Source organism: Phaethon aethereus (assembly GCF_964289735.1).
Source record: "Phaethon aethereus genome assembly, chromosome: 7".
In the NCBI taxonomy this organism is placed as follows: Eukaryota; Metazoa; Chordata; class Aves; order Phaethontiformes; family Phaethontidae; genus Phaethon; species Phaethon aethereus.
The window spans coordinates 17,843,584-17,864,326 of NC_138583.1; the positions used below are offsets into that span (position 1 = coordinate 17,843,584).

General features: G+C 35.3%; 1 protein-coding gene across 1 annotated transcript in view; it reads right to left on the minus strand.

Annotated features, from left to right (window-relative positions):
* The window catches only part of ADK (adenosine kinase), a gene marked incomplete at both ends in the record, with an annotated part of 297,697 nt that overhangs the window by 217,137 nt on the left and 59,817 nt on the right, over positions 1 to 20,743 (minus strand). The gene's annotated exons all lie outside the window — the stretch shown is intronic.

Below are 20,743 nucleotides of genomic sequence, written 5' to 3' on the forward strand. Positions count from 1 at the left end.
TTCTGTGTCCGTATTATTTAATGGCATGTTAAACCTTATAAACTTAGGATACTGTAGTTGATGACCTACTTTAGTAGCTCTAAGTCTAGACAAGTATGTATTTAAATACTTGTGGTTTAACTCCAGCTGGCAACCAAGCACCACTATCTTGTGGCTTGAATTAATAAAATAGGTGGCATCTGAATTTGTAAAAAAATTTGAAACAGCCTTAAAATACTGTCTGTATTACAAAGATTTCAAGGTGACAGCTATGCAATCTAAGAAATAGTCGGAACAAATTATTTTGCAATTACTTAATAGAATAAGACAAACAACGGCAATCATCTTTCACTATTTAAGATGGATCATTAAGAGACCCAACTCTTTTTCTTCAAATTAAGATAGTAAACTCAACTCCTCTAAAGGTCTTGTTAAATAAAAGAGAAAAAGAGTTCATACAAATGCAAGAAAAGTAACTTTTGCTGGTCATTTTCCATGACACATCAAAAGGACAATATAAATTGTGTTGTTTTAATCCACAGGAGTCTGATAACCAGGTTCTAGCAAGAATGACCTCAAAATTAAGATAAAAAGCTATCGGCGTTCTTATGATGATGAACAGTTAAATGGATGTTTTTCAAAATGTCAGCAGATGGCACAGGCAGCGTGGGAACACTGACTTTGTCACTGTCTGCTGTAAGTCTGACCTGCAAAGAGAGGACTGTCATTCCAGCATGCCTCAGAAGCATGGTATTTGCTTTTATAAAACTCTCCATTTTAAGGAAGGAAGTTCAACTGTAGAAACTGCTCTGAGTCCTGGGAATGCTAAACAGAGCTTCTGTGTGTGCTTCGGGACTAAGCTGTTATCACACTTAGGATAATTCAAGAAAATTAGAACCTTATGAGCAAGACTGAATAATATTTTTGTTTCATGTTCTGCAATTGTTGGTCTTTCTGAGCATTTCTTAAGGCTGTGCTGTATCCGAGAACTGTGACCCTTTTCCTGACCTAGCAACATACCATTACCTTAAATAACAGAATAATAAATCCCACAACCAGCACTATATAGAGGGGCCCCTATTTTTGGTACCATGAATTTGTTCACCACATTACCGCGTATTTTAACACAAACAAGTTTGCATTTGCAGCAGCATATGTTTTCAGCTGTGATACTGATCAACTCTAGCACTGACCAAAGAGGATATGTTAATGTTTTACTCCATTATACTGAAGGCAATAGCTAACTTCTGTTAGTTGCCTTTTTTTTTCCCCTTCCCTTTTTAAAGAAGGATTGACTCCTAATTGAACTTGATACCGAAAGGTGAGCCTTTTCAGTAGCTTCAATTTTGACAAAATTAATGGCTATTAAAAAAAAAAGTCTAAGGTGGTAATGGAAGAAGCTATTTTATAAAAGAATACAAACAAGAAAGAGAATAAAATTTTTATGCCTTTTTTAACCCAAAATACACCCCCTTACATTACAGGAGATAGAGGCTTATTTTTAAAAGGCACAGACTCCTCTTACATATGCCATACCATTACCTCAAACTGAAGACAGGTGTTAGTTCTTCTGCTGATGATTTCACCACCCTGTTTGTCACTCAAACCATTCATATATCCATCTTTTCTGTGTCCTCTTACCAAACTATGTTTAAACATTACACTATTCCTTCTCATAGCACCTCTTAAAAAGCAGGATTTCCTGTCCTATACAGATAAATGCACTCATCTTAATATCTAATCCCTTCAGACAGCTGCAAAGATCATCTGTGTCAGCCACCCCTCTGAGCAGCTCGCCTCTCTCCACACCCCTCTTCTAGCCCCTTCTCAGGCATTTCAAGCAGAAGCCCCTTCTCTACACTTCCAAGGCCCTGCGAAGTGTTGTGGCACTGAACATACCATCCTTCATTCTGTACATTCAGATTTACAACAGCCTCCAGGCACAAAGCAGTCAACAAAAATACCTTTTCTCCCATTAACCCATGATATCATCCAATGTCCGGTTACTAGAGTTTTCTATGAATATTAGCAAATCTGCTTTAAATCTTCCTTGAAACTATCTTTCACCATGATGTCAAAAAAAAGTCATCAGCAAGGCTGCATGATTTCCCAAGGCTATTCTCCAGCCTAATGACTGGCAATCCTCTCCTGGATCAATACTCGTCTCTCGTAACTCGCTTATACACAAAATCTGAGGCTTTTTGGGTCTTAACTTAACTTGTTCTATGTTACACAGCAACGAATGCAGTCATGTTTGGCTCACCATGGTTTCAAAACTAAACTGACAAAAAAAGAAAAGCACATAAAACATTCCCTACATTCATTCCCTGAAGGCAGGCAACATAGCGCAATGGAGCTACAATAAGGAAAATTAAAGCAATTCAAGTAATGCTGTTAAGTTTTTGGACACAATTTGTATTAGACTACAAAGAAACTCTTTTTGGGGAGTAAAATGGCCATAAAATACCAACATTTAACTGTCATATAGAGAGAGCACCAGGAAAAAACCACTTCTGATGCATATGTCAGAAGCTACTTATCTGCAAGAAGTAAAGTAGTCTCTTGTTTTTCAGCAGGGTGTGTTGCCCTGAATATCTTTTGATACATCTGCTTATTACCAAAGATGTATTCCATAGCATACATCAGCAGGGAGATACACTTTAAAAAAAAATCAGCTGCCAAAAACAGCTAGAGAGGAGAAAAAAAACCTCAATTTTTGCCCTTTTTTGCTTTTGTACAACAGATAATGACAGTCTGAATGTAAGACAAAAATCTTGTTATTTTGTATACTACTACTACTACTACTAATAATCATTCCAGTGGATTGTACATTTTTGTTTGGTGTTACAAAAGCCTTCAAAAACATTAAGATAGATAACTTTTAAATAACCAATAAAAGGTTGCGAATTACACATAAACCTGTAACTTCTTTTTCTTTGGAGGTAAGTTGGTGCTGGGGAGGCAGCCTTTGCTGATACCTCTAGAGAGGAAGTTAGACTAGGATTTGGTATGTTTTCAAGGTATTGGGTGAATTTAAATTAGATATTAATTAAAATAATCATAATTAAAGCTGATTCTGACACCTTTCGCAGATACTTATTTTTAGTTACAAGAAGCAGTCATATTAAGACATGGCAAGAGCTTAAATGCTCAGCTGTGAGGAGAACCAGACTAATACACTGACAGGTGTTTGAGTCTTTTAACTGCATTTTAAAAAATCTACTTAAATCTTCAAATTAAGTAACCTGTGTCAGAATGTCTATGAAATCACTCCATAAATTAATTAAAAAAAATATAGGAGAGTGAGCATCATATTATACAACCTGGTTTAATACTACTAAAAGGTCAGTAAAACTACAAAAGAGTACCAAATACTATTTCAATTTTTTAAGAAAATCCTCAAGGAATAAATCAACACAAACAACTAAATAATGCCAAACCTGCATCCTGATTGTTTTGCAGAGCATGGCAGAAGTAGTTATGCATACATCTGGACAAGCCTGTCGTCTGTCACATTCTCAGTTTCATCACAGCCTGGGCCAATGCCAGAACGATGCAGGCAGCCACACCGCCAGGCAGATGGGGCACATGTTGTAGAGAGACAACGTTCCCTGGTCAGTGTTAGCAGGCAAGCTGAAGCCCTCATAATTTGATCCTAAGTAAAATCTAATTCAGGTTTAAGGAAAAGGTCTAATCTCAAGCTTCAACCATTATAATTAAACCACAAGGTATTATTTTTAAACAGAAGTAAAAGGAATAATATTTTAGGACAAATACTGTGGGTAAAAAGTGAGTCATATTTTTAATTCTGAAGAGTGTACCTAATTTCTCTAGCTAAATTATACAACTCAGTGTTCAAAGTTCAAACCCTAGAAAGGGTGGTTATGTATATGAACTATTTCATGCCTAGTCTTTGACGTATAGCCAATTAAGATTGAGATGATGATATAATTGGTTGTTCTTACTTAAAATTGAACTTGAAAGAACAAAAATATTGCCTTTTAGAAATGAGGTACAATCACAGAGGTACATGAGAAAACTTTGTAACAGCTGCTTGGCAATGATTGACTTTACCCAGAGCTAGTTCTTCTTATTAGCTTGGCACAGAATTAAAGAGCTCAGGAATGGGTAGGGGAGCAGAGGGGAAGAATGAAACATGCTAAACAGGAAGTATTGGAGACAGGTTAGCACCATGGACATATAACACAACAGAAAGCCAAATGCTGTAGGAATATGGTTGCTACAACTTAATATAGCAGATGATCATATTTTTCTCCTTTATTTACTGAAGCTCAGAAAACACTGACTCTTCATGGAAGTATTTACTGTTGCAAACTAGAATTTCACATAAAGTATTTTCCTAATCACCTCATCCAAACAAACAGCAAATGAAAAAAGCCAGTAATTCCAACCAGGTTAGGATTATGAGTACCAAATGTTAATATATGAAAGAAGAAAAAAAAAATGCATAGGCAAATTGCAAGATTCATAGCTTTGAAATATTTTACCACAAATGTTAGTGAGGTTGAAAAAAATGCACTTAAATGTCAGTTTGATAAAAGCCAAAAGAACATTTTCCACATGTGTTTGCATTTAGGCATATTGAAACAAGATGGAAAAAGTAACAGTCATTCAAATGTAAGGTTAAAACATCAGCTCTTAAGGATCATGATTTAAAGACATTTCTCAAAGTAATTTTTTTTTTCTTTTCTCAGCAAAGAGTCAGGCAAATTTATGCAAGTGTTCTTGAAAAGCCCCCCTTATTCCAGATTATCTGGATATCTTCCTCCTCTACATTCTCCCAAAATTGTACATGATTACACTCAGAAGTGTTGGCCACCACAAGGCAAGTTTTTCTGTTGATATTCTGAAATGCTGTAGGAAAATAAAAAGAAAAATTACACCACTAGATCATTAAAAGATTACATTTCTGATTCTAACTGTCACTAAACACCACAATACATACACACATTACATATACACAGGATACCATCATGAACCTTAAAATCTGTATTACATATGACTACTATAGTATAAGTCAAGAAGACTGAAATTTCTCTCCCTCTCTTAAATTTCTAATCAAAACATTTAAAAAAGTTTCATCTGAGGACAGATAATCAGAAATACTATTAGAGAATTTCCATCAGTTCAGTAATTCACTACAAGTTTATGCTTCCCCCACACTGTCTTTTTCAAAGACGACCTTCCAAAAGATCAGCCAAGACTCAAAAATTTTGCAGATATATCTCAGGATTTGCAGCATAGTATTTGTTGCAAAACACTGTAGCCAGAAATAGCTCCCTGCCCTTATGCATAGTCAATAAAGATGAAAAGATATTGCAGACACAGAAAAGTATGTAGCGTTTACCTTCTTCATCCTTGGATGTGCCAAAGTATGTTCTGGAGCACTAAGGAACAAGGTCATTTCCTTTGTTATTTCTCGGCAGTATTACAAAAACATTTACACTTGCTCCTGATGTTCCCAGTATGCATTTGGCAGCTTGTATACAAGAATACTACTACACAAAAAAACTGTGTCGTTTTCTGTTTGCTTCTCCTAAGTAGCATGGGAAGAATACATGTTGTCTGAGACCTACCAGTAAATTTTTCATGTCCAAATTTCCTTGCTAACCATCTGATGAAAGGGCAAGTTGTTTATCATATTAGAAAGTAGTATACTTAATCCTTTTAGCATCAATACCTCTGTCTGTCCTACAACAAAAATGCAGGACCTCAAGTAACACTGACTGGTTTTGAAAATAAGACTAGATTTACAAAATTAAGAGCAAATTAGAGATCATAATCCTAATTATGCAACAGTCATATGAGACTGCAATAGATGCTCCCCACTTGGCACAGTAGAGACAAGGTGTTAACTGTCAATAAATCTTTAGTGAATGCTAATTGAAACTGCTGTTTCACAAGCATCAACTTACTCCAGCTCACATCAAAGTGAAAATTTAACTTAATAGAATATTTACTAAGAATACTTTAATATTAAAAGTATTCAGTCATCAAGAGATTTTGGACCTTATCTTTGCTACAATTTAGATTATCTAAAGCTGTAGTACAAATCATATTAAGCTGCCTGTAAGGAACTGACAAAAAAAACACATATGCACACTCACACCTGGCAGAGAGAAATATTTTACTACAGTAACATTACAATTTGCACTTCTAGCTATAAATACAACAAAACAGTAAAAAATAAGTTAACCAAGTTGAAAAGTTTGGGTTACAATACAGAGGCGATAAAATATTAGAAAGTTTTGCAGAGCTGTTCCAAAACCAAATTATAAACTAATTGTTTCCATTCATCACTCAGATTAAGAAGCATTTTATCTGAGTAATAGTCTCTATTAACACAAAGTCCAAAACAATGGTGACAGTTGTTAACCACAATCTAAATCAATTTTTTGTTCTTTGCAATAATATAAATGGTTCGTGTCAATTCAACTATACTGCTAAAACATCTATTTTTCTTCACCCCTCATACTATATTAAATTCTTTTAAATCAGTAACCAGTCAGTAAATTTAAACCAAGAAAACATTAAAAATACATCAGGATATTTAAGTAAACCAAGATGACAGTGTAAGTTCCTATTAAAATGCAGTGAACTATATTAATTTTCCTCAAGAACAAATGAGTGCAGAAAAACACACTTTGAGAACAACCAAGCAAGATTTCTATTTTAGTTCTCTTTAAACTCCCTGTTTCTCAATGCAGCTCTGTCTTGAATATCCCTTACGACAGTCACCTAGTGATAGTGGGTCATAACACAAATTTCTGTAGCTCAAAACCACAGGTAATATTTACTACCACAACCACACATGCATACTCCCAAATATATTTCCTTTTTGTAAGTTTTTGATAAGTACATAATCATGTGTCCACATCTTTATTTTCATTAGGTGGCACTAGAAACTACAGAAAGAATCAACTGTTTATTATCAACATCTCAGGATACTTGGGGAAAAGAAGATTTAAGAAAGAAGGAATTACAGAATCCCAGAATCCCTAAGGTTGGAAAGGACCTTCAAGATCATCAAGTCTAACCATTAATCCAGCGCCACCGTGTCCCCTAAACGTCCTGAAGCGCCACATCCACACGTTTTTTGAACACTTCCAGAGATGGTGACTCCACCACCTCCCTGGGCAGCCTGTTCCAATGCCTGACCACCCTCTCGGTGAAGAAATTTTTCCCAATATCCAATCTAAACCTCCCCTGGCGTAACTTGAGGCCATTTTCTCTCATCCTACCACTAGTTAGTTGGGAGAAGAGACTAACACCCTCGTCACCACAACACCCTTTCAGGTAGTTGTAGAGAGCGATAAGGTCTCCCCTCAGCCTCCTCTTCTCCAGACTAAACCATCCCAGTTCCCTCAGCCGCTCCTCATAAGAGAACTGTTATTAGTTTATTAGAACTGTTCAGAAAGGATAACATGGAAATACATTGCTTTCACTTTTGGAAAAGACAAAAACCTGGCTCTCCTACAAGCAGGAAAACTTGCACTGGTGGGATGACATCCAAGGACTGGATACATAGAATAGACTGCTTCCTGAGAAGATGCATAAGTTGACTACTAGCAAGACACTTACAGGACAATCTATATTCCATTATAGAATAGTGTTTGGGGATCTTTTCTCCCCCCATCTTTCATACAGCTTGATTAGGTTTTTTATAAATTAATCATTTACACTACTGAATTCTAGAATTTCAATAATGCGAAACCAAAGCAAACAGACTAACAACTTTGATTAATTACTCTTACATTCAGTTTTTTACTTGAGTGGTGATATTTCCAGCTGCAAAACAAAGCCTCTTGTGTTGTATCAGCACAAAACCTTCAAACTTTGAGAGAAGAGGTCAAAGGAGACACTATGAATTGCACACAGAAAGAAAAAAAATAAAATTAAAACATAGGCTTCAGAAGGGACTAAAACAAAGATGCTGGATAATCCTTAAAAATAATATAGTGAATGTTGATGAACTTGGGGTTCGCTCAAGGATGCAAGCCTTATATAGGGCTTATCTAATTAGGAATCTTTCCAGAAGATGCCTAGAACTAGATAACACATTCAGATTTTAGCAAGTGAACAATGTCCTGAATTAGGAAGTAACTACGTATTCTTCTTTATCTGTAAAAGGTGACTGTCTTCAATTAACCTTCTTTCTCAAAAACATTTCGCTATTATACCATTACTAGGCTCTTCATCATTCTTCCAGTTTTTGAGATTTTTTCATATACATCATAATATAATAATAATAGTGAGTGCACGCTTATTCTTACAGGGAGATAAGTCTCCATTTCAACATATTTTCTAGTTGAAGCTTTAGTTACTTGACAGAATATCTCCTGCAGAGATTAGCCTATTATTATTTGCTACAGACCCTCTCTGAAAGCAAGAAGCCCATTTTCTCCAGATGACTCATTAACAAGCACGACAGAATGAAGTGTTCCAGCCTGAAATGCCAACAGCTAAAAATAACTCATCCCACAGCCTGTGACTACTCAGTCCGTATCTTCACTTCATAGGCACAATCTCAGAGGGTCACCTTTTGGGGAAAAAAAATAGCATATGCAATGAAGGGAGGGGGCAGAGAATCCCACCCCAAAAATCACAAGTTACAGAAAAGCTGCAAGGGAATAGTACTGCATAAGTAATTTCAAAAAGCAATGTTTCAAGCAGCACTAAAAGGCTAATTCCACAGCAGAACAGCAATTCATGGATTGAAAGGAAAAATCCAAACATGTGACCCAAATATGACATTGAGAGTCTCCCTCTGATAAACTGATCCTTTCAACTTCCCCTGTCTATGTACACCCTGCCACTACAACACTAAGATGACATGTTTAGTGATACTCTGCGTTAGTCTTCATGCTATTATTAAGAAGCTTATGGTCAGCTGTTAAGTTTCACAGAATCACACCAGCTCTTTTGCTGAACAGTATCTCTAAAAAGCAGCATTTTGTCACAGGAGTTGTGCATGAAAAAATTTATCTCCCCACTCAAGAAGGCTGAAGTGAAGGAGGAAGAAGCTTCTTACCCTTAGCCCTGCAAAAACTTCGTAAAAAAACACCAAACAAATCTGTCTTTATGAGGTATAGAAATACATTATTGACCAGGAAATGTGGGAACTCAGCAGCTACAGACCACTGAAGGTTAATTTCTATGTCTGGAAAGTTGCTGGAACAGAACAGCAGTGCATAAGCACCTGGTAGTTAACTGTCAAACAGTGACCATTAATTTGATATCAACATTTTCTCTCCTTCTTCAACAAGATAACTGGCCTAGTATGGAACAGAGGAAAAGTAGACATAATAAATCTCAACTTAAAAAGTGTTCCTGCCATTTTCTCATGTGACATTCTCATAAGCATGAAACAGGAAATAAAACTAAGTATTCTTCATTTGTTACACCATTAACTGAAAAGCATCAACTAAAACTATAATTTTCCATATAGTCAAATTAAATCTCAATCTTGGTCCAGATGTCATTACCCTGTTCTGTTTTGCAGTCAGTATTTATTAGATAATCAGGCACCTGTACTTAGCAAAACTTAAACAAAAAAACAAACAAAAAAATCACTTTGCTCAATTTTCTCAGTTCAATTAAGACTAAAAAAAAATAGTATTTTAAAATGAAAGTTAATGAGGACTAGCACTGATGAAACAGAAACTTAAGGAACAAGGACCAATCAGGAGGTAACCAGGATTAGGCAGCAGTATCACTGGGCATGGTAGGGGAGAGGCACATCTCAAGGTAATCAAAAATTTAAAGATCAGTCAGTAACGTAACTCCATTGCAGCAGCTGGGGGAGTTGTGGGAGCAGGAGGGCATATGTTTTTCTAGAATATAGTAGTAAGTATGACAAAGGTTAGATGCAAGGAAAAATGTACTCTTTTCTACTCAATAGTAATGAGGACTCCCAATTGTCAAGTTCAATTTCAGTAGCCTACTTCGAGATGAAAAGCAGTCTGGAGAATTAATTGGAAGGCAAGTAGAATAAGAGGGATTAAAACATGACATGTAAGAAAAGATTGAAGAAATTGAATTTAGTCAAGAAAATAAATGTCTAGAAACAAGATGGGTGGCTGAGTAATGATTCTTACAAAGAAATCAAGCAACATTTCTTCATATCTCTTGCAGGCAGGAAGAAATGAGCTTAATTAAGACTTAGACTATACATTACAGAAAGCTAACCACATGTAGTGAGACACCCTACATAGAGGGGGAAGAATTTCCTTCACTCAGATTTTGAGAACAGTTCGACAAACTTCTAGATACTCCAGCTACATATGTTTAGCTTGGTGCTATACAATGGACTTCCTCATACCAGCTCTCTGTGTCTGTAATTAAAAGTACAGGAGAAAACTGAATGACATTTCCTCAGTTTTCTTATCTCTAGGTTAAACATTCCTCTAATCTTCTACACATAACACAAAAGCTCCCACAGGAGAGAAACCAACATACAAGGAGATTGAAAGGAGCTCACTGCACACTTTTTGAAGAAAATGAAAATAAACAACTCATTTCCTTTCAAACTTAATCTTTCACATTAAGGTCACAGAAGATAAAGAATAGCCAACTGTTGAAGAAATCATGCAACGGTAATGAAGTTCCACAGAAACCCAAAGCAATCACAACCACTTCTCCAACTGGTAGAAATAGTTCTTTAACTTTCCCTTTCACAAATCAAGGAAAATATTACAATAACCAGAAAAAAAACCCACCCTCAAAAACTGTACCTAAATCTCCTGTTGGGCAGAGGGGGGAAAGGAAAACATCTAAGCATATTAAAAAAACCCCACCCACACATCCTTTTGTAGTATTTGTAGACATTCTAGTATTAAGCATGATGAGAATGATGCAAGAGCCCACAAAGACTAGAAAAATAGCTCTAATAGCAATCTTGAATACCTAGACAAGACCAGAATGAGAGTTTCCATGAGCAAATCTGAATGTCCTGAGGTTGATACAAGAGACCAATTTTAGAAAATATTTTCTAAGAGCATGTCAAGACTTCACTTTGAGTGATGTGTGCATGAAGTAAAAAATAGCCCTGAAACAATAAAGGACCCTGACCTAAACACTACTGCTCATGTATAAAATTGGCCAGGTTGAAAAATCTCAATGTTATGATTGTTCTCTGCTCCTCCTAATAAAAATGGAGGACATCATCATGCCAGAGTGAAAAATCAACAGAATTAACACCATAAGCAGCTTTGGTCCTCATCACCTTAAAATGTAAACAGTGAGAAACTGAAACAGGTACAGAGAAGAGCAACAGGCATAACCAAATAGAAATGCTTTCACATTAATGAAGATGACCAGGACACAGCCTAGAAGGGTCAACTATGGGGAGAAACAATCAAGATCTGTAAATTAATTGGTGGAATATATTGTGATTATTCACATCATTTCATAATACAAGAGATAAAGGGCATAAATGAACCAAGCTGGTGACAGATTCCAAAGGTGGAAAAGAATATACCTTTACAAGATGTGGAGTGAAGCTATGGCACTCTTTCCATAGCAGACCATGAATGGCAGAAGCATACTGGATTCAATAAATTATTAGATAGATAAATGGAGAAAACCTCTAGCAAAATTTATTTGATGAGAAAGAAAACACGGACACCCAAATCCCTATCATCTCCATTTCACAAACTGTCTACACATGATTTGTTGGAAGCTGGAAGAATATTCAACACAAACACAGAAATTTAGTAATGCTTTCTATATTTCACAGTCCTTCCCTCCAGTCTCAAATACTAGTAACTGAGCCCTCGAACTGACTGGATGTGACCATAACTATTTTCTTACATAATACCAAGCAGAGGTACATGAGCCATTTCAACTGTTTTAAGTAGCCTTTGTCACCATGAAACACTTCTTTGTTATTGAGAAGACTTGGGCAGAGTATTCCATTTATGTTAGTGCATGTTGGGATCACCCTGCAAGGGCTCGACCTTAAGGAGAAGGAGCTGTGGCACTGAGAAGCTGGTAAACAGCTGGATATCTGCACGGCTCGGCCTTGAGGAGAAGGAGCTGTGATAAACAACTAAGAAGAAGCGAGGAAAACAGGAACACCTGCAAGCAACAATCCTGACTGTGTGAGGGGCACGTGGACAGCGCGTGATATTTTGTATATAGCCAATTGCAATAGTGTGTGTAACAAGTTGTAACCAATCATGAGTGTGTGCGCAGTGACTAAGCGAAAATTATGATATATATTGGAGTCAGACAAGACAATAAAGGGCTTCGGAATATAACTCTCAGAGTTGTGAAGTCCATCCTTCTCCCGCAAGTGCAGCTGACCCACTTGCAAAAAATCATGCTTGGCCCTTATGCCAAAGGCTGGCCAATGATGTTTGCCATATTACAGCAATGCTACCCAATTCAAACGCATTTCAGGTATATTTTCTGTAGTGCATGTAGTTTTCTTGGATGAGCCAGAGAGAGCCAGAGATCATTACAGAGTGGAGAGCTTAAAGAAAGTGTCTCTACCTGACACAAGTTGGTGGGTGACTCCCCTGTAAGTTCGAATATGCCACTCTGTAAGGGAACACCTCTGCAAGAGCTTGACTTTCTTCACAAAGCCTATCTTTTTCTAGCAGCAGCTCCTGACTTAGTCTCACCATCGGAAGAATGTCTCAAATTGTGTAAAACTATTTCTCCCTCCAATTTCTACTCATTAATCATACTGTAAGATTAGTAAAAGTATAAAAAAAGGCCTCCCTCCAAAGCCTTTCTTAGGTTTGAGAAGACAAAAAAGGAGGTTGAACAACAACATATTCATCCTGACTCAGTCTAGTTAAGAATGACCAGTGGTAGTGAGAAAATTAAACTTTATACATGAACACATGCCTGAACACTTTCTGTCATAGAGCTGGTTTTTATACCAAGACCATATACAAGTCATCAGGAATGGAAATGCATCTGATCAAAGAACATGTTGAACCAAAGCAACTTGCAACATTTTCTCTCTTTGTATACTATGTAATTCTTTAAGTACAAAATTTCAACCAAGGCAGATCAAGACCAACAATTAAACCAATTTTATATCTTTCAGGCTTTTAAAAAAATATGTTCTAACTAAGTTATTATAAAAGTCACAATGAAATAATAAATTCAAAATTAGAGTTTTCAGTTTTAATACATTGTTTGATATCATGGTGAATTTTTTAATTTGTTTGCTTGAATGGGGTCTTTTCCTAGCGGGTAGGAACAAAGCAGCTTTGAATTACAAACAATGCCCCGCAGTCAGTAAAACTCATGAGGTATTAATTTACAGTTTCATCTGTGATCAGTTAAACTGTATGTGAAATCTTAAACATCTTTTAAAAAAATACCACAAATAGCTCAATAAGATATTTTTTCAACAGTGCTTTAACAAAAACCATACAATATTAACTACTATTGTCAAAACAGAGCCAAATGCAAGTTGTGTTTAAAAGCTTGCATTCTAGTAACCAAACAATACTGAGAGTTGTTATCCTTCAACAGTATCTAAGGACCTGACACCGAAGTAACAAATATGGTCTCCAAACCCACTTTACTCTGATTTTTAATTCATACAAGAATAACAACAACAAAAGTAATAATAACAACAAAAGTAATAATAAAAACAAAAAAAACATACCAGGAAAAAAGTGTATATATGTGTACATAGGTAAAACACATATATATAGCAAAATAAATAGTTTTTTGCTACAGTGTATGTATGTCTCTATATCTATAACAACAAATGGCAATTTAACTGGACTAGAATCAGCGTATTGTCAGCTTATGTTCTTATGTCCCTGATCTCCTCCTCTTCTGGTTTAAAAGTGGCTATGTTGTGGCTTTTTGCCACAGTTGAAGGCACAACTACATTTGCAGAATTTGCTTTTGAGGAAGACAGTTTAGAGTGATATGTAATTGTGGTCAATTGTGAATACTGGGAACATCTGGAACATTTATACTCCTCTTAAAACTTATTTATATTGGTAATATGCATTTATTTCTAAAAAGTAACTTTTCATAACTGTTGAATTAACTTTCCATAATTGTCAAGGACTGTGTCCATTTTACAAAACTTCAACAAAAAGTTTTCTTAATAGGTTCTCACTCATTATAGAGGGAAATTACAATGTTAAGCTTTAAATAGAAGTCCATTATGAACTATGTATATGAAAATAAAATACTCAAAAACATAAGCAAACTTTTGCAGCAGTTGATATAACTTAAAAGTAGCTAACATTTGTCACAGATTTAGAAATACTTCTTTTGAAAATACAAGACTAAGCCATCAGTCACAAAGGTGATTAAAAATTGTAAAACAATTTTCACAGAAGCTTTTTACTTCCCTATAGAAGTAGGGACATAAGTACATACGCTTTTTTACTGCATAAACATAGATGGTACAAGTTGGCCTAGATCATGACCTAACTGTTGCCTTTATATCACACAATTGAAACTCCTACTATGGAATATTCCTACTACTGGAATACTATACAGAATGTTTTCATGCACAGTGGCACATACCTAAGAGCATCAGTGTAAGTTATGCACGTGTGCATGCTTTCTTTAAAAAATTAACTGCTTAAACAACTAGTTATATACTGTCAACTTAATTATACCATTATAACTTATCACTTCATTAATAAAGTAATTTGATTTTCATTCATGAGATTCTTTTTCTCCACTTGTAACTCTGTTCTTTACTAATTAGTAGCAGAGTTAAAATAATTCATGAAAATATAATATGTAACATGTATTTTGAAGCAATAGGTAATATCCAATTGTTAGATGTCTCATGATTCAAACATTACACACACACACACATATATATAAATAAAACTACAATAAAAAAAAGGAAAAAATGAACTTCCAAAACATTTCAGTTAATTTCTATTTCCTGGACTTAAGACTGTGGATTTCTCAGTTGACTGATCTATTCTAATGTGTAAACAGTTGAACTTTAAGCAAAATTGCTGAAGTTTCAGATTACAACAAAACGTGTTTGTACCCAAAAGAGTGCTATACAAAACATATGAAACTGCATTAATGATGCACAAGATCCTTATGTTAAAACGACTCAAGTTCCAAGTCAAACACTTTAAAGTTAGGAAAAGCTGGAAATAAGACTTTGGCTCATTCTCATGTGTGCTGCTTTCTACTTCATCTCCCTATTCAGCTTGTGGCCCTAAACCCTCTATATACACCACTTAGGAAGATAGAATTATTGGCTTTCTCAGCACTATTTTGCAACATAGACTTCAATAGTGAAGCACTTGTATTCAAGTGTAAACAATGTATTTTCATAAATCCCACTGAGATTAAAGGTATAATTATCCTCTTTCTGTGGGAACAAAGGTAAAAATATACTAATTTTGAGTTATATAATTTTGAGCATAACTTTTTATGCTTAGGACCTGTTTTCCTATGGATTCAGGTTTATCTAGTACCTAATATGTTTGAAGTATAACTTCCATTCATCTACTTAACAGTTGTATGTACTCAGCACATTAAGATCACAAGTCAAACACTTGGAGAAAAAAAAAATATCACCTGTGAAAGTCAGAAAATTTATACAGAAGACTAGAATACAATCTTCCAGGAGAGGATTCAATTCTGTTGTAAAGGAACCCTGTCTTCACTTTCCACTATCTCTCTTCTCATTCATCTTCATATATGCCATCTCCCACAGCATATGACGCTCTATAGACAAGAGCATCCTTTCGTTACACAAAATCACCATTCTTTTCCTATTGTGCTCTGAACAGTTCTACATAAAAAAAAATACTGTATGATCATATTGCTAAAGACCACTGGCATACAGATGCACACTTGTTATCAAGACTGAAGAATTTAAGGCAATCACATAGCTGATAGTTACTGTCACCTTAGTGGACATGGCAAAAACTGCCATCTCCACTGTATAAATGTTGGTCAGTTTTAACGTAAAACAAGGCAGATGACTCTCAATCACTTTCAGAGATAATTATTAGGCACATCCACACTAAAAATACTGCCAAAAGTAAACTCTTGTGTTTCATGAATAATCACAATTCTTATTGGAACTGATATTTGACTACACATTTGTTAGCTTAACTTGTAGAAAGGACAAATATTTCCCCAAAATGTAAATACAAGACACCACTGGACAATGAAGACATGAAATGAAGCATACAATATCCAGAGAAGTTTCAAAGACCTTTTTTTCCTCCTCAGTTCAGTTTCAGATCCTACAACAGAGGTGTCAAACTTGGCTGGCAAATTATTATTAAGCTAAATCAAGCCTTTACAAATTAAAGAGCTCTTCCAGGAGATTTTCAAGGCAGCCTTTTAAAGTGAACTGAAGCTGCTGTCCATCTTTTGAATGCATGGATTTTTTTTAAAATATATGCTTCATAGGTTTAGGACAAGGAATGTGACAGCAATGGCAATGACAAACAATCATCAATGCATCACATACAAGCCTCAAATTAAGATTCTGGAAGACAAACAAGTATATTTTCCAAAGCCTTTATTGCAAACCATCTGGATTTAAGAATTTTTAAATATCCATTTTATCAGAAGAAATCTTAAACATGGACAGACCAAGAGCATATATAGCAAAAGAAAATAAATTCTCGTCATGATTTTTTTGTACCTGAACAGGCAGAATCACAAAAAGTTCTTTTTCAGCTCCCTTTCTTTGTAAAGATGCATGTTATCCAGAACAGCAGGCCTGAGGATAGTGACCATTTTCCATGCATTCCCTTATTCCTGTTTTCCAGTAGTGGTTTCCAAAATTGTTTTTCACAACCCAATTGTCCTCCTGCATTTTCTCTGGCAAAGATATCTGAAAACTTACCATACTTTCCTCCGAGTAATAAAATTTAACTTCATTTATTATTCAATTTAGTTTCTATCTAGTATCTTATCTTACGAAATAGCTATTGAAGTCCCTCGTTCCCCTTCAGCCCTTTTTTAGTTACACTACGCTATTTCTGAGAGGAACGGGGATTTTTAAATGACCTCATCTGCAGACCTTGTCTCCTTTTGTTTGCTGGGCTGTCTCTTTCTTTTCTATTTTTAAGAATTTTCTCTTTGTCTGGTTAATGTTTTTATTTGTGAGCACTTTGGGAAACCTTATTAGCTTTGTGGGGCATCTGTATTTTTCAAGTGAACTGCACACTGCAACTCACAAACTTGTAGAGTCTCCAGGTGGCAGATTTCAGTCATTCTTAGGCTTTGCAAAGGCAGAGGAAAAACAGAGCATGCAGCCAGCCTTCTTGCACATGTGGCTACAGAAGAGCCCATCAAAACAGCAGTCCCACTGGTAAGAGCAGCAGCAAAATTAAACTTCTATAATGAGTTATATGTGGGTAAAGCTTTTAGAAGTCTCAACAGAATGACATCTACTTGGCCACTAGCTTTTACTGTTCTACCACCAAGGGCATTGCAAATTTTGGCAAATTTAATTTACAACTAATCATTTAAATAACATTAGAAGTGAGACAATTGCCTATATTAGATAAGTAGGTATAGCATTCAGAACAGCGACCACGATCTGCTAAAATGTATGATATTATCAGTGGTTTCAGCTCATAACAATAATCTGCTCACAAAGAAAGAACTAGTTCCAGTTATACTTCCCCAAGGAAAAATGAAATCTTTTGTAACACATTGGTAAGAAAGTATTTATGTACACATTTTGGCATCAGGACTTCCTTTATTTCCTCCTATTTGCATGTACCATTTTTTTGGTAATACAGTAAATCTGTTGTATTAAATCTGAACCTGATTAATGATGTACTGTATCAAGCTAAGTAGAATTAAATTAGTATATAATTGATTAGTGTGTAATTGAAGCAGAGCTGTAGATTTACCAACTTTAATTAGCATGGCTTATTACAGATAATTTGCATTATCATAATATAAAACAGAAGTACTTGGTTCATCAAAAAGCTTAACTTAAGATCAGGTGCACAGCCTCATAGATTAGAGGCGTACAAACTAATGCCTTGCAAAGTTCTTTAAGACAAGTAAATCATAACAAGCTAAGTCCTTTAAAGAAAGGCAAATTGCTGATTAACTTTTTACCCCGGATTTCCTAAGCAATTAGGCTGTTTATACTAATTTACTATAATAGACATTTCTAATACAAAAGGGTAAATCTACAATGCTGCTACAATTAAATATCAAATCCTTTTAGTAGGTACGCAATATTGCCAGTCTGAGATTCAGAAAGATGATTACTACTCTCAAAAAAAAACCAAAAAACCTTTTAAGGTTAAAGTGTACAAAGCATATGCATTTACTAAAGCAGCAGAAGGAAATAAGCAGCAGCAACTCAGCTACTAGACCTCATCCATATTTTCTTAATACTCTTTTAGATGGTAGCTCCAGTCTAGACGGAGGGAAGAACTGCAGGTTCCCCTGAGTACACTGCCACAGTGATTATGTTCATTATCTTGCATGCTAACAACAAAGATATAATAATCTACCAGTGAATAATTCATACATTGTCAGGTCCCTCTATGATGTTCATTACCAATGGTACTACTTAACAGCACAAGTTAGAATGCAATCCTTCTTAAAGATACATTTACAGCATAAACAAAATCTTTGAGTCAAGTTGTTTTTACCTTCTTAACCATTAATGAATTTAGCATTTTTTTAAAATAATTTTCTTATTTATTTAAATGAATACCAAGCAGGGGAAGTGAAAGAGCCAGCGGGTAATTTCAGAGATAAACACAAATCATGATTTTAAGAGGTTAAACATTAAAATATTTTACTGTAAATTAACAACAAAAGAAGAGTCAAAAAGCTTTAATAACAATCATTGGTCCTCCCTACCCTCCACCTCCCAATGCTTGCTTTATTCACTACCAAGATTAAAACATCTTGCCACTGGTTTTATCTAAATACTTGCCATCTTTCTCACAGAATCTAAGCAAACACCAAATTTAAGCAAACACATTAATATAACTGTTCTACTTGCCTACTATAATCGAGAATTACAGTATTCTTCTATGATCGTAACTAAAATCAGTATCTCTATACCTAAGATTTTGCCTCCTGTTTTCATTTGCTTTTACAATTTTCTTTCATTACATCTACTGAATTTAGCTTGGAAAAGTTAAAATGAGTGCATCTTAATCCATTCCAAAAATTGTTGCAGGTTTAGAACTGCCATAACTTGTCTAACAACCCACACATATTACTCGATTCTCTGAATAAATGCGATTAGCTTCAATAGCTTCACAACAATAAGGTACAAACCCCACCTCATCATCAGTTTTTTTTACTCCCCCTGCTCTCCTCAAACTCTGTACTGGTCTAAATATTTTCATAGGCTAACAGTTTTTCTAATTTAGACACTTTTTTTTACTCATACAGCTTAGCACCAGCCTTGCTCTCTGCATACACATGGTGTTAAGACTATGATGAAATTCAACAGTAATAAACAAAATTGATAATGTTCTGATTTACTTTTTGTATGCTTATTATGAGCACTTTCAGCAAATCCATTCACACTAAATAAACACAAAATCAGTTTTCTGCTTAATATAATTATGAATAACTATCCAGTTTCATTAGCCCATGTAACAAACATGATTTTGGCAAAATGAAACACCAAAATTATGAGACTGATAAGAAGTTAATTCAGAGCATATGCATCACCAGTACCCTTCAGCTTCAAGCAAATATTTAGCAGAATTAACTGGTTCTCAGGTTCCCCTCACATATTTCCCTGACCATTAATGGAGGACACCATTCTGTGAGCCTCCAGGCGGCTCAGCCCTATGAAACCTTTAGTCTCAGTAAGGCATAGTTACCATGAGTCCTCTGTAAGAAACTGGACATTCACAAATCTAGGTCTATTCTTCGCAGCATTAAGAATTTAAGCCAAATAAGAAAAAGATCAGTACTAAGATATTCAAATTCAGTTGTACACAGAAATGTTTGTGGATCAAAGGTTACAACTTACAGGAATGAATGAATATGTTTGTTCTTACTATTACTTGATTATCTGGGGAAACAGAATTAACTGCCTGAGGTGGCTAAAAATATTCTATAACATAACAGTATTTGTCAGTGTCGTACACACACGGTAATCTGCTATTTACGTTGCTTCAAGAATGCTGTACTCTTCAGTTTGTGCAATTTCACTTTCCCTGATTCAAAACACAGAGAGTGCACATTTCAACATGGCCTAACTGTATTTGGTGGCTCCACAAAACTAGCCACAGGATTAAAAGTTTACCCAGGATGATACCACCAGCTGTAAAGGTTTAGAAACAAAAACAGAGTTCAAATTTTACTTTCACACATTTCCCCCAACTGCTGCTTCTCAGGGTAACTTCAGTATCTGACACCTTTTCAAATTTTCCAGTATATTACACTTCTAAATTTTCCTAATCAGCATCATCTTCTGAATATATTACACTAGCATACCATCTCATTCATTACAATTGGAAAAGCCTTTTATTTAGAAGGTTTTATTAAAGACACTATGCTTGCCAACCAAAGCTTCAATGCAAACTAAAAAGGGAAAGGAAAGAAATGCAACTGTTAAAAATGTGACAGTATGTGGAGACACATTTTCACAAGAAATCCAGAAATATTCAGGTATGTTTGATTTTCAGTGGGTTACACTGAAATTATTCCCTGAACAAACTGTGATAGCTCTTTTACTACTTTCCCAGCACTGCTGCCTCTCCATAATCTACTTTATTATACAAGTATTCATGCTCCAGTTGGTCTCTAAATAAATCAT